Genomic DNA, 15,052 nt, shown 5'->3' with positions numbered 1-15,052 from the left:
ACCTGCCTGGCAGCACCAGCACCAGCTGCAGCACCCGCAGAACGAGGCATGTGCCCTGTGGGCACGGCTGAGCCTGCAGCCAGCCACGGCTCATTAATGGGCAGGGGCTGAGGCAGGGTAGCCTGGCATCCCCCAGCCAGAGCCAGCACAGACCCCCTCAAACAGCCGCACAGCCGCTGGGCGCCCCCTCAATCACACCAGGCTGGGCGGGCGCCAGGGAGAGGCGCATCGGCCCGGGGCCCCAGGGCGTGGGAGTGACACCGGCACATTCATGTATGGCAGGTGGATTTCCTCTCTCCCACCTGCAGCCACTTCCTAAGCGAGGTCCCATCTCAGGCTGGCTCTGGGCGAGCTGCCCCTTCCGCTATGCAAACAAACCCCCGGGCTGCGGCACGGCGAACGGCTGGTGCCTGGGTAGGAACGCCAGGGGGAAAGGAAACCTTCTCCTCTGGCACGGTGCAAGAGCCCCTGCCTGAGCAGTGTGAAGCAAACCAGGCGCTGAGCCTCTGCAAAGGCAATCACAGTGTGGACCCCCAGGTCTGCCCCACACCAGCCCCCAGCGCCCCCTAGAGAACTCCTGGGTCTGCCCCACCCCAGGGCCCAGAGGCCCCTATAGAGCCCCCATGGCCTGCCCCACACTGTGCCAGGTGGGCAGCATGTTGAGCTGGGGCTGGGGGGCAGGCAGGGGCATGCTCACTGAACCCTCCCAACTTCGCCCCCCGAAGCTCTGCCGTAAATGTCACTGATGCTCTGAAACGGCAGCCACAGCCCAGGCTGGCATGTAGCTTTGCTACAGCTCCTTGGCGTGGGCGGCGAGGTGCCACCACGCTTGGGCCCTTCTGCTCCAGCGGCAGCAGCTGAAAGCTGCTATTTTTAACCTGCCTGGAAGGGGAGGCAGCGTGTTTCCCAGCCCGGCTGCAGGAGCTGTAATTACTCTCCCAGCTGGGTCCCTTCCCTCAGCACAGTGAGCTGGGGCCAAACCTGCCTGGCCAACAGATGCTCCTGCCCCACTCCTCCCCGTGAGCTACTATCCAGCCCATCAGCCCATGGACAGCCCACAAAGGGGGCAGCCCTGGGCTGTGCAGGGGGCTGCGGTACCAGCCCTGTGCTCCCCTTACACGCAGGGCAGACTCTTCGCACGTCCCCCCGGTCATCTTTTCTCAAGACTAACCAGGCCCCGGGTTTCAGCTTTTTCTCACAGAGCAGCATTTCTAAACCTTTGAGCAGTTCTGTTGCTCTCCTCTGGAGTCTCCCCCATTTTTCCACATCTTCCCTAATGTGTGGGGCCCAGAACTGGACACGATATCCAGCTGAGGCCTCACCAGTGCTGAGTAGAGCAGGACAATTACCACCTGTGTCTTATATACAATACTCTTGTGAACACACCCCAGGATGATATTAGACTTTTTTGCAAGTGCGTCACATTGTGACTCATATTTAATTTGTGAGTCACTCTGACCCCAGCTCCTTGGTAGCTGTGTGATACCTCGCCAGCTGCTCTCCAGTGTGTACTTGGGCATTTGATTTTTCCTTCCTAAATGAAGCACTTTGCACTTGTCTTTATGGAATTTCATCTTGTTGATTTGAGCTCAATTCTCCAATTTGTCAAGGTCACTTTGAATTCTAATCCTGTCCTCCAAAGTGCCTATGACCCCTCCCAGCTTGGTGTCATCCACAAATTTTATAAGCATCCTCTCCACTCCATTATCCAAATCACTGATGAAAATATTGTATAGTATCAGACCCAGGACTGACCCACGCCGGACCCCATCAGATATGCCCCCCAACCCCCAGTTTGACAGTGAACCATTGATAATTGAGTACAGTCTTTCAGCTAGGTGTACTTTATAGTCATTTGATTCAGACCCCATTTCCCTAGTTTACTTATGCGAATGTCATGTGGGACTGCATCAAAAGCCCAACTAAAATTGAGGTATATCACGTCTACCGCTTTCCCCTTTCCAGTAGGACAGTGAGCCTGTCAATGAAGGAAATCAGGTTGGTTTGGCATGACTTTGAATACACTGAAATATTTTTTAGCCTGTTCTTCCCCTTTTTTGGCTTGTGCTCCTTCCCCGGGTTCTTAATATTAATTGTGTTGAGTCACCATTAACGTCTTAAATGAAGATGGAGGCTAGAGGGCATTAAACACATGTTCTTTCTTGATATTATTAACTCTCCTTTCCCACTAAACAGAGAGCCTAGACTTTCCTTTGTCTTTCTCTCACTTCCAATGTATTTAAATAACCTCTCTCTCCCTTGCCAGGGCCACAGGGGGAGGGGCTGAGAGTAGTGAGTGGGGGCATGGCCTTGGTGGGAAGAGGCAGGGGCAGGGGGCTAGCCTCCCCAAGGAGAAGCTTCACCTGCCACGGCTGCCGCCCCTGTTCAGAGCAGTTCCAGAGCACCAAGACTGACTCCATGACGTTCATTAATGATCTGGAGGATGTTGTGGATTGCACCCTCAGCAAGTTTGCATATGACACTAAACTGGGAGGAGTGGTAGATACGCTGGAGGGTAGAGATCAGATACAGAGGGCCCTAGACAAATTAGAGGATTGGGCCAAAAGAAATCTGATGAGGTTCAACAAGGACAAAGTGCAGAGTCTTGCACTTAGGATGGAAGAATCCCATGTACCACTACAGACTAGGGACCGAATGGCTCGGCAGCAGTGCTGCAGAAAAGGACCTAGGGGTTACAGTGGATGAGAAGCTGGATATGAGTCAACAGTGTGCCCTTGTTGCCAAGAAGGCCAATAGCATTTTGGGATGTATAAGTAGGGGCATTGCCAGCAGATTGAGGGACGTGATCGTTCCCCTCTATTCGACATTGGTGAGGCCTCATCTGGAGTACTGTGTCCAGTTTTGGGCCCCTCACTACAAGAAGGATGTGGAAAAATTGGAAAGAGTCCAGTGGAGGGCAACAAAAATGCTTAGGGGACTGGAACACATGACTTATGAGGAGAGGCTGAGGGAACTGGGATTGTTTAGTCTGCGGAAGAGAAGAATGAGGGGGGATTTGATTGCTACTTTCAACTACCTGACAGGGGGTTCCAAAGAGGATGGATCTAGACTGTTCTCAGTGGTAGCAGATGACAGAACGAGGAGTCATGGTCTCAAGTTGCAGTGGGGGAGGTCTAGGTTGGATATTAGGAAAAACTTTTTCACTAGGAGGGTGGTGAAGCACTGGAATGGGTTACCTAGGCAGGTGGTGGAATCTCCTTCCTTAGAGGTTTTTAAGGTCAGGCTTGACAAAGCCCTGGTGTGGATGATTTAGTTGGGGATTGGTCCTGCTTTGAGCAGGGGGTTGGACTAGATACTTCCTGAGGCCCCTTCCAACCCTGATATTCTATGATTCTGTGCTCAGCAGCTCTTCACATGGGCCGGTCTGATAGTTGCTGATGGTTGGCCCGACTGGATCAACAGCTTCTAGTTTCCCTGGCACGGCTTCCCTCTGCTTGGACAATTCTGTTTCCAATGGCCTTTGCCTCCACAACATCTGCACAAGTCAGCTGGGCTGGGATCCACGTAGGAGCAGCCCCTCATCTGATCCATGGGATGCCAGAGAATAGCTGGCATTTGGGCCTCCTCCAATTTTTCAGCCACTTCATTAGCAATCGTTCCTTGCAGTGCTGCCTTGGGTAGGAAGGAGTCACCCTGGGGCTGGCAACGTGGGTGCTGGAACTGGGGGAAAAGGGGCCATGGCCCTCCCACTTTTCACCACGGGGCCTGGCTCCCCGCCCCTCCTCTTGCCCCCAAAGCCTGGCCCAGGTAAGAGTGGTACAGGGAGCCCCGGCAGCTGTGCAGAGCTGTGGACCCTCCACCTTCCTGGGGTGAGGAGATCCGAGAGCAGCCCCCGGCCCATGTCCCCACCCCCCGGGTCCCTGCACAGGCAGCTGTGGAGACCTGCAGACCCTCCACCTGTCCTGGGTGGGGCACAAGGGGGCGGGGACACCCTGGGCAGGTGGAGGGGCTCGGACTCCCCAGCCCGGCTCCTGGCTTGGCCAGGGGAGGGGCCTTGGGGGAAGGGGCAGGGACAGGAACAGGGCCACGGAGGTGGCAGGGCCTCATGCCCCCCACCCCCCCTTTTAGGAAGACTTTGTCACCCCTGGCTGGGAATTAACAGCTGATCCCTTTAAGGAAACTCCAGTTTCTGCTCCCACATTTGTGACTCTGTCTAGTCAGAGCCACAGCTCGCCTCAGCCCATCAGGCTCCTTCTCCAGCAGGTGAGGGACTCCCCATTAAACAATTTACAAACTGGCTCTTCACACAGGCCTCTCTCAGGGCTTGTGTCACAGACCCACAGGAGCGGAGCTGGGCCCCAGCTTTGGAACAGTCTCTGGAGGACCCCTTCAGACCCCCAGGGATCTCATTCTTCCTCCAGGGTGGCCACGCGACCCACCCCTTCCTGAGATTGAATCTTCAGAGAATCACAGACATGTCGGGCTGGAAGGGACCGTGCTAGGTCGGCTACTTCAGCCCCCCACCGAGGCAGGACTCAGTATTACTTAGACCAGCCCTGGTGAGTGTGTGTCCATCCTGCTCTTAAACACCTCCAATGACAGAGACGCCACAACCCCCTGGGCAACTTATCCCAGGGCTTAACCACCCTGACAGGAAGTTTTTCCTAGTGTCCAACCTAAACTGCCCTGGCTGCAGTTTGAGCCCGTTGCAGCTTGTCCTGGCCTCAGGAGAACAACGTGGCACCCTCCTCATTGTAACAACCGTTTACAGACTAGAAAACTGCCTGGCACCGTGAGCCCGGCTGCCCCAGGGACTTGCCCAGCCTGCAGGGAGTGAGGCCCCTCTCCCAGCGTCTGCAGGGACCCAGCAGCACTTTCAAAGCAGGTGGGTTATTAGTCCCGGGACATGACAGCAGCACGGGAGCCCTTTGGTAGCTAGGTGAAGCTCAGTCCATTCTGGGCAGCCCAGATCAGGCTCTGTGCCTCTCCGGCTGATCCTTAGGCAGTTCCCAAGTGAGAGCCCAGGCTCCTTCTCCCCCTCCTCCTCCCCCGCCCCCGACCTCACCATCCTTTGTTCCCTGGGGTCTCTGCTCAGCTCCCCCTTGCTGAGGTGGAGAAATCCTCCTGTCCTGGACACAGGACCAGCGACAGAACTTGGGACCCCAGCCAATGGCCTGGAGAATGGAGACCCCAGCGACTGGCAACCTGGGGACCCAGAGGCCTGGCTTGGGAGTCACCTCCCGGTCTGGCCAGTGGGAGGACAATGGGCTGCAGAGAGAGGACCCCATGACCTGACCAGGCGGTTCCAGCCAGAGGGGACAAAGGACAGAAGAGGGGAGAGGGGGCCCAGGCAACCCTATTTACCAAGAGAGGAGACAATGGACAGAGGCAGGACTTGGGGCCGGTGATAGCAGATGCCCAGCTGGGCAGCAGGGGGGCTCGGGACTGGAGGGAGGGAGCAAGCAGAGCCCCCCTGATGCAGGGGAGACTGCGATGTGCTGGGCTGAGGGGGGCCAGGCCTGAGACTCTGAGAGTTTCCTGGGCTGTGTTCAGACGCTCAGTAAACCCTCCTGTTTTACGCTGGCGGAGAGTTGCGCCGGTCTAGAGAACAGGGGGCGTTATTCTCTCTGGGGATGGAGGCCCCGGGGGTCCAGAGCGAGGGGACTCCCTGAGGGGCCCACGCCGAGAGACAGGCGGACTAAGGCTCAGAGAGGTGTGGCTCCAGGAGGCGGAGGGGCTTAACCCCGAGAGAGAGTGGACCCCTGAGAAGGGCTGTCACACTGAAGGGGGTCAATGTCCTGGCAGTTGGGGCTTTCCATTGTCTTCTTGGCTTTTCCATCCATCTGGGTCGGCCTTGGCCAGTCCCCTGTAACGATCCGTTCCGGCCACTCAGACAGCTGAGAACCTGCTTTGGCATCACCAGCCACAGCCCTGCTAGGCGCTGGGCTGCTGTCTCAGCCCTTCACTCCTTACCCGTACCTGCCATGTGCTCACAGCCGCCCCGCACGCACGGTGCTGCTCAGCCAAAGGCTGCTGCAGGACTTCGGGGAACTCTGCAAGCACCAACTCCAGCATCCACGGGCAGGAGCTGGACGCCCGTCACCAACTCCCACCCCTCGGCACAGCCGCACGCCAGACAGCAATGCAGCCCAGACAGCTGCGGAGCGAGCCCGGAGGAGCAGGGCTGCCCAGCCTGCGAGCGAGGCATGCCTCCTGAGCCGTGGCCCAGCTGGACTGGCCCTGGCCCTGGCCCTGGCCCAATGGGCTGCAGGAAGGCATGTACCTGCAGTTATGGCTTTTGACCATCAGAGACTGCTGTGGCACCTGCTGAGCTGGCAGTCCTGCACCCCACATCCCCCCAGCTGGAGGAAAAGCCCCCCCCAGCAGGGCAAGCAGCCCTGGGTTCCCTCCACCCCCCACCAGAGCCAGTGCTCCAGCCATGGGACACAACCTGAGCCCTTTCACCAAGGGCCAGGAGCCCCAGCAGGCCCCAGCGTTGCCTGGCTGGGCAGCACCCCCCGTCTCCCACAGGCCAAGTGTGGGGCTTGGGAGCAGGCCCACCAGTGCTCCCTGGGGGTACCCAGCACTGCCCCACCAGCCTCTGTGGGCTCATATATTGCACCTAAGATCACGGCAGGTTGGGTGTGTTTGAGTCCCCTGGCACCGAGGCCTGGGCAGGGGGGCTTCTGGGGCACTGGGCTGTTACCCAGGAGTGCGGGTCCAATTCCCTTCCCTGGCAATGCCTCCCTGTATGACCCCGAGCCAGGCCCTGCACCTGCCCTGTGACACGATTCCCCTCAGTCACATGACAATAATCCTGCCCTGCCCCGGGAGTGAGGATCTGGCCATCCGTGACCGGGCACGCCAGGCCCTGCCCTGATACCCCAGCAAGGAGGGTTCCAGTTCCCCCATGGTTATTGCAAAGGGGCCCTAGAGCTGCTAAGAGCGGCCCCTGCACAATCCTCCCCAGCTGTAGAGCCTACCCCTGCCCCACATCCACCCCCACGGGAGCCCTGATGCAGGGAGGGGAGAGGACAGGGTGTCCCTACACCCCAGTTATTCCCAGGCTGCTCTGGGCAGGACTGGCAAGGGGAGTGGCCCAAAGCGGCCAAACAGCAGGGGTGAGTCCCACCCACGGGATCCTTCCCTCGGTAAACATGGCTTGTGAGAGACCCCATTGTGATCCTCTCATCTGACTCCCGTCCAGCACAGGCCAGACACTTGCCCCCAAATAGTTCCTATCTGAGAAAAATGCCCCATCTTCATTTCACATGGTCAGTGCCGGGGGATCCACCCGCCCTGGGACACGGCTCCAAGAGTTAATTCCCCCCCCAACCCAAATGCCTCCTTTCCAGCCTGACCATGTCTCACTGCAGCTTCCAGCCCCTGGCTTGCATTAGACCTTCCTCAGCTAGACGGCGCGCCCCCAGGAAATACCTGTTCCCCGGGTCGCCCCCCAGCCTTTGCTGGGAGACGCCCCCCAGCCTGAGCTCCCTGAGGCTCACTGGACGGCATTAACCATTCTCCTGGCTCTTCCCTGCCCCCTCTGCTGCCCTGCCTGGCATCTCCCCGGGTCTCCGAGCCCTACCCCTGGGATGGTCCCTCCGTGCTGTGGCACTCCAAGGGCAGGCCCCGGCCCTGCTTCTGCCCAAGGATGAGGAGGCAGATACACAGAGACCCCCTCCCACTCCCCGCAGCTGCTGCCATGACTCACTGGAGCAGGTGGGGCTGAGCTGTCATCAGCTCCCTGATCCGATTCCTCTTCAAAGGCAGGAGTTGGCACATCGCAGCCCAGATCCTGAGGGCTGCTCCACAGGTGGCTGGGGGAGGGCAACCGTGGCTAATGGAGGGTGCTGGGGGAGGGGGTGCTTTCCCGGGCAGCAGCATGGGCCGGGTGATGCAATGACATTTGGAAGCGAGGTGCAGATAAAGTGGCGGGAGATGCCAGGTGCAGGCAGGGGGCCTGGCTCTATCGCTGGCTTTGTGCAAAGGAAAGCCTTGGAAAACTTTACAGAGCGTTCCCGGCAGGTTGCCTGGCTCCACACCAGATCCCCATGGGGAGGTGGGCCCCACCTCACCTTGCAGTGCTGGCCACAAGTCCCCATATGGAGCACAGGCCCCCTCCCAGAGGAAAGCCAGAGCCTGGTTCCCTCCCCCATAGCCATGGTTTGGGGCTGAAGGGGTGAGCAGAACCCATGGAAACCAGACGCTGTTATCTGGGGAACAACCCCGCACAGGCCTTGGCAGGGTGTGGACCCAGCTGTCACAGATACATGGGATCAGGGCTACCCCCAGCTTTTAAACCGTCCCCTGGAGGAGCCCTTCAGTGGGCAGCCCCCCAGGGGTCCCACCCGTCCTTCGGGCCAAGCTCCGGCCTCGCTGCCTCCAGTGGAGCCTCTGGGCTCCAGCCTCCTGCTTCACCGTGTGAGCTCTGTCCTGCAAGTCCAGCAGAGATGGACCCCCGGAAGTGGCATGTCCACTCTGTGGGGACCCAGGCACCCTGCCAGGGCTTGGGGGGCTCCCGGAAGCCTCGTCCAAGCACAGCAGGGTCTATTGGTCAGCTGGACACAGCATCAGGGAGTCCTTGGGTTAGCACAGAGAGCAAAGGTTACAGCAGAACCTGTCCGGGCCAAGCACCACCCAGCCAAGCTTTCCTGGAGCCATTTCTGGCCCCCTCCCTCAGTCAGTCCCAGGTGAGCACGGCTGAGTCTGTCCCAGGGCCCTGGGGTCACCTCTCAGCCGCTGTCCTGCAGAGCCAGGCTGGGAGTCAATTGCTCAGTGCTTGGGGCTCCCACTGTCTTCCTGGATCCTCCCTTCCAGGGTCGGTTCCAGCACCGGTTAACAACCCCAGCACCCTCCAGGCAGCTATGTGACCCCACAGCTCGAGTCCGCGGCTCTGCTCCAGGAGCAGCGTAACCCCTCTGCACCCACTGGGGAGCAAGCCCTGGCCAGGCATGCCCCCCGCGCTGCGGCAGGACAGGCCCATCAGCCCTGGGAGGAAGCCCGTGAGCTGGCGGCTGTAGCAGCCCTTCCCCCCGGCACAGCACATGCCGCTCGGCTGGGGTTACACAAGCAGCGCTGTCTGGGCGGAGAGCCCAGCACCCCGCGGCCACAGCCCGGGCACCAGCCAATAAGGACTCAGTCGCTGTCCTCAGGCCCCAGAGCCAGGGACGGAGCCTCACCCACCCACCTGGCAAGGACCGCGGCGGGCAGAGCAGGAAGGGCCGTTCCGGGCAGAGCCAATGCCCGCGAAGTGCCGGTTCTGTAGCTGGCTGAGGAACCTGGCCCCCCGGGGGTGGGGGGTAAAGGGGCAGGACACAGCGAGGTTCATCCCAGGGCAACACAGCTAGTGAGTGGGGCAGGAGGCCCCAAACCCAGACATGCCACACCCAGGGTTTGACAATGAGCACAGTGCACTGAGGGAGCAGCTCCGGGGAGCCCTCTGCAGAGGCGCCTGTTCCAGAGCAGCGTAGGGCTCACCCTGCCCACCCAGCACATCGCCCCATCCCCCCGACACTGCTTCACAGACCATGTCCCCCCACCCCAACACAGCCAGAGCACGTCCCACCAGACACGGGCAGGGCCAGAGCACGTCCCCCCCCGACATGGCCAGAGAGCATGTCCCCACACACACAGCCAGGGCCAGAGCATGTCCCCTGCCCCAACACGACCAGGGCAATGCATGTGTCCCCCTCAACATGGCTGGGGCCAGAGTATGCAAACCCCCCCACTCCAGCACGGCCTGCACGAGAGCGCGTCATCCCCCAGAACGCTGTGCCAGGCTGGGGGCTGGGCAGTGCCAGGTGTTTGGGACATGCCTGAGGGGGAGGGGAGCCGGCAGTACCTGGTGAGGGTCCTGTGGCACCAGCAGCAGAAGTGGCAGCCCCCATCGCCAGCCCCACCGTTCTGGGGCAGGCCCCTCTCCTGCCTCCATGGGCTGGCCGGCCCCATGCAGCCGAGTGACAGGCACAGGTGCCAGCTGGGCTGCAGGCCAGGAGCGACTTCCCTTCACTCCTGTCTCAGGACAGGGGGGGCTGCCAGGGATCCCCCGCCGGTTCCCTTGCCCTCCTGTCCCTTCCAGCCCACCTGCCCCTGGGCCAGGGTCAGCAGCACCCATCCCCCACCCCATGGGGCCCATGTACAGGGGTGAGACAGAGAGGGCTGGAATGTGGGGGGCAAGGGCTGGAGGGGGCAGGAGTGTACAGGGGGAGGGGCCAGAGGGGGGCAGGGTGTGCAGTGGGAAGGGGGCTGCAAGGGATAAAATTAAAGCGGGGAAGAGAGAAAACCACACAGGCCAGACTCGGGGATGGGCTGAAGTTGGTGCATAGGGCTGGGAGGCAGGACTCTTGGGTTCTCTCTCCGGGTATGACCCTGCCTTGCCAGAGGCCCTTTCCCACTGGGGGAGAGCACCTGCTTGCCCACAGGTGCTGGGTTATTAGCAGAGGCAGGGGGGCTCAGGCTGTGGGAAAAGCCACTCCAGGAGCACAGGGGCCTGGGCCCAGCCCTGGGAGCCCCAGAGAGCTGCAGGGCAGCAGCAGTGCTGCGGGGCAGGGGCCTGGAGCTGGGCATTTGCCTCAGGGCAGCGGAGGGGCTGGCCCTTCCCTGCCCCGGGCCAGGGTCCCCTGGGGGCCCCGAGTGCAGGGCTGTGTGGGGTCCAGGGGCAGCTAGGGGAGCCAGGGGCCAGCCCTGCCTCCCAGCCATCAGCCCTCCCTGCCAGGTGGTGACTCAGTGGCTCTAATGGAGGCATGATGACAGATGGGGGGCACAGGCCAGCTGGCAGGTAGCCCTCCGCTCACAGGGCCTTTCATCTCCTGTCCGGGGCTCAGGGTGGGGAGGGGCGCACGGGGGTTGGGTGTTGGCCTGCTCCCAGCTCCCTGGGGAGGGGACCCCTTGGCCCTGCAGGGGGGTGGAATCCCACTCGCACCTTGGCCAGGAGCCAGTCCCAGAACTCCCTGCCCAACCCCCCCACAGTCAAGGCACACAGGTCTCAGGGCCCCGTCATGGGACCCAGGCTCTGGCATCCACTGACAGCCAGTCCCTCAGTTCCCCACCTGCCCCCCAGGTTAACCTGCTCCTGGGAGGAACCCCAGTCCAGTGCCTCAGCCCCGGAGCTCAGCCCTTGGGTGCAACGTCTGGCCCTGTCGGAACCAGACTGCTGACAGCTGTGACAATCTGCCCCAGCTGGGCTCTGCCCCACGGGGCGTCCGTCTGGGGGGAGGCCTAGAGCCAGGCGCTGGAGTCTCCCTTCCCCAGGTGCCCACCTACGGCGTGTGTGGGAGCGCCGCAGAGGGGTGTGCGGGCGGAGGCTGGCAGGAAGCTGACAGCCCGGAGGCCGCAGCCTGGCTGACGCAGCCCCCAGTAACTAACTGGTGTCTGCCAGGGCAGAGCGGGCACCGTGCTGAGCTGCTCCCCGGGGACACGCAGCAGCAGCTGCTGCTCCAGAACAGCTCTGGGGGGCAGGCGGACAGCCCCAGCTGAGCACAGCGCCTCCTAGGGGAGGAGAGAGATGCTGCCGTGGGAGCTCTGCAGAGACTCCCTCACACACGTGCAAGCCCTCCCAGCTACAGCCAGGCCCACGGAGGAAACCAGGGTAGGAGCAACCAGTGGCCCAGATGACCAGGCACCGGTCAAGTGGTCAAGTCAGCACAGGGGACCCGACCCGCCTCATTACGGTGCCAAGATCCCATCTGGGGGCTGGCCCTACAACCCCTCAGACTGCAAATGAAGACAGGGGTCCCTGTGCAGCCGTCTCAGCTCAGCGGAGCGGGGTGTGGGCTCAGCCGCTGCAGCACTGGGAGTGTCAGACACAGAGCCGGTGCCACCACAAATATCTTGGAACCCAGTGAATTTGCCAGGTGATACAGCGGGCACAGTTGCCCTGGCCACGAAGGCAGCATACACCAAGATTGGCCAGACTCCCTGTGCCCGATGCCCTGAGTCACTGACACCAGGCACAGAGCTCCCACAACTGAGCAGCAGCCAGTGCTTTGCCCCGCGCAACGGATGATGCACACACACAGGGCAGGGCAGGCCCAGAACAGAGCAATACACATGCTAGTTGAGGAGCCCACCCTCCTTTCTAAATGGTTAGGGGGACAAAGCCTGTGCACATGGAAAGGGACTGTTCAGCGAGGAAAGCAGGATCAGGCCCAGACAAGCAGGTAGGCAACAGACAAAGAGATTGGAAAACAGATTGAGAGCCCTGATGGGCATAGAGGCAGGAGTAAGGAAAGCAGTAAGTACAGGCATGGGGATTTCAGATCCCTGGGACAATACTTGGAACCCTGAAATCTGAGTTGATTAAGGTGTCATTCTGGGAGATAAGCAAGTGATTTAAGGAAAGAGAATGAGAAGTTAACTCTGCAAATTCAATTAAACAGTTGAACATTGTGAAAATGTTAAAAAGGAAAGGTGTTATAGAAAGAGAATTCTTGGTTTCTTTAAAAAGAAAAGGAGTACTTGTGGCACCTTAGAGACTAACAAATTTATTAGAGCATAAGCTTTCGTGAGCTACAGCTCACTTCATCGGATGGTTTCTTTGCAGCCATTCTGAAGGAAAAATGGGCCCTTTTCCAAAGAAATGTCTGTAAATAATCCAGGCAAAAAGACAATCTGATTGAAATCATTTGACTGTGGACAATTTAGTCAAATTTGCTAAAAGAACATAAGGGGTTTCTGTTGGAACGTAACTGCCCCAAATGTATAAAGGGAATGTAATCTATGTACAGCTATGTAACCATAGAGCAGTGTACGGGATGTTAAGGAAAAAAGAATATGTGTATGTGTATGTACATAGATATGTATGTATCTATCTGTGTGTACAGTATAAACATATTGTGTAAATATGTGAGGTTCTAAGGACCTACACCAACACACCTGGTTTTTAAAACTCTTGTTTTGTAGGTTTAAGATAAATTGGTTTTGGTTTTAATAATGCCACTAAAAATCCATTTGAATCTTTAATTCATAGTTGCAGAACAGACAGATCTTTTTGCCAAACACAGGTAATTAGTGTTGTTGCTTTGGAATTTGGCATTTAACCCTTAAGGGGTATCCCAATTCTTTACAAAGTTTAATATGTTTTTAAATAAAGACTAAAGTCATGGCTGCAGCAGGGCAGTCAAAATCAGGAGAATGGGAAGAGATTCTGGATCTTTTTTGTTTGTTTGTAAAATAATAGGAAATTAAAAAAAAAAAAAAAGACAGCTCCCCTCTGAAGCGACAAGAGGGGTGAGGTGCACAAAACAAAAAGATGCAATGTTAGAAACACAGAGCCTTAGGTGGCTCTGAGTAATCAGACTGTGACTTTAATAAAGGTACTTGAAAACTCTGAACACAAAGAAACAGTTACACCTTATGTAAAAATTGATCTGGCTAATAGAATGTTATAGAAGTTACACTATGGAAGGAATGTGTATTTTTCCCAGGACATGTGCAGTGTATCTTGGAGAAGGGGTAAAAGAAATGCAAACAAAACTTGCTACTTAATTAAAATCCTATTAGGGCTCCAAAAGGGAGCCACCATAGGTTGTGTTTTCTTTTTCAGATCTCTGTGTGTTTTGGAAGCAGAAGCTGAAAGTGGAAAGAAATCAAAACTCTAGTGGAAGTTGATTGTGTCCCTTTTAAGACAGAGTCTCTGAGCTCTGCTGATGGCTTTGGATCCAACAGCAAGACAGAAAGCCTCTGTGCTGATACAAATTACCTAACTGACAGAGGAAGGAGAGAACTGCCCATAAATGGCAACACAAAGAAGCTGCAGATAAAGGACATACCTGGTCAGCAAACAAACTACAGTAACTCCTCACTTAACGTCCTCCCACTTAACGTTGTTTCAAAGTTACGTCGCTGCTCAATTAGGGAACATGCTCGTTTAAAGTTGTGCAATGCTCCTGTCACGGAGTCCCCGGGCCATGCTCTGGAACTGCTCCCTACGAAGCCAGGCAGGACTCTGGGGAAGTCTCCTCTCTGGGAGCAGCCTGTCTGCAGGACACACAGCTCACCCGGCTTCCCCCTTCCTGGGTCTGACCTCGGAGCATCCAGCATCCTCTGCCCCTCCGTGCGTTTCCCACAGCGAGTCTGCCCAGGCAGGGTCCTGGGGAAGCCAGAGGATCCTGCCCCCCAACTTTGCAGTCAGACGGGACTCTCAGCCAGCCAATAACACAGAAGGTTTATTAGACGACAGGAACATGGTCTAAAACAGAGCTTGTAGGTGCAGAGAACAGGACCCCTCAGTCAGGTCCATCTTGGGGGGTAGGGAGGTGTGACGAAGTGGGAATGTTCTTTATGCTTTCTCTGAATACTGTGGGGGTGCCTAAGTTTCCCCTATGCATTTCTTAAGTATCTAGGTGGGGGGATAAGGGGGTGTGATTGTTGCAGAGCCCAAGAGGGCCAGTGTGATGGTGTCTGCACAGACAATGGCCGACACCCTGTCTCCTGGCACCTGATGGTCTGGGCCCCTCCTCTGCAAAGGGGCCAACTGAAGGTGCTGGAAAACAAAGAGATCAGGTGGCCTCCTGGCCCGGGAAAGGAACAAAGGCCGGAGGAGGGGCTGGAGAGTTTTAGTTTGGAGCTGGCTGCGGAAATGGAGGGAGGCCCAGATGGGGTTCTGGCCTCCCTGCCCCCCAAGATTGGTTAAGGTACAGCTAAAACAGGCCCCACAGAGAGGCGGCTCCCCCAGAGTCCTGACTGGCTTCATAGGGAGCAATTCCAGAGCATCACCCAGGGACTCCATGACAGGAGGCCAGAGCCCCATCTGGGCCTCCCTCCATTTCCGCAGCCAGCTCCACAATGAAACTCTCCAGCCCCCCCCGCCCCAGGCCTTTGTTCCTTTCCCAGGCCAGGAGGGCACCTTTGCTCTCCAACCCATTAGCTCTCACCTTGCAGGGGGGAAGAGCCAGGCCCTCAGTGGCCAGGAAACAGGGTGTCGGCCATTCTCTGTGTCCAGACCCCTGCACACACCTGCCTTCTAGGGCTCTGCAAGGATCACACCCCCTTATCCCACCACCTAGATACTTAAGAACTGCATAGGGGAAAATGAGGCACCCACCTAGTATTCAGAGAAAACATTAAGAACAGTCCCAGAATTTTGTTA

The sequence above is a fragment of the Dermochelys coriacea genome, chromosome 7 (genome assembly GCF_009764565.3).
Source record: "Dermochelys coriacea isolate rDerCor1 chromosome 7, rDerCor1.pri.v4, whole genome shotgun sequence".
NCBI classification, from domain to species: Eukaryota; Metazoa; Chordata; order Testudines; family Dermochelyidae; genus Dermochelys; species Dermochelys coriacea.
This window is presented reverse-complemented; position numbering follows the sequence as displayed.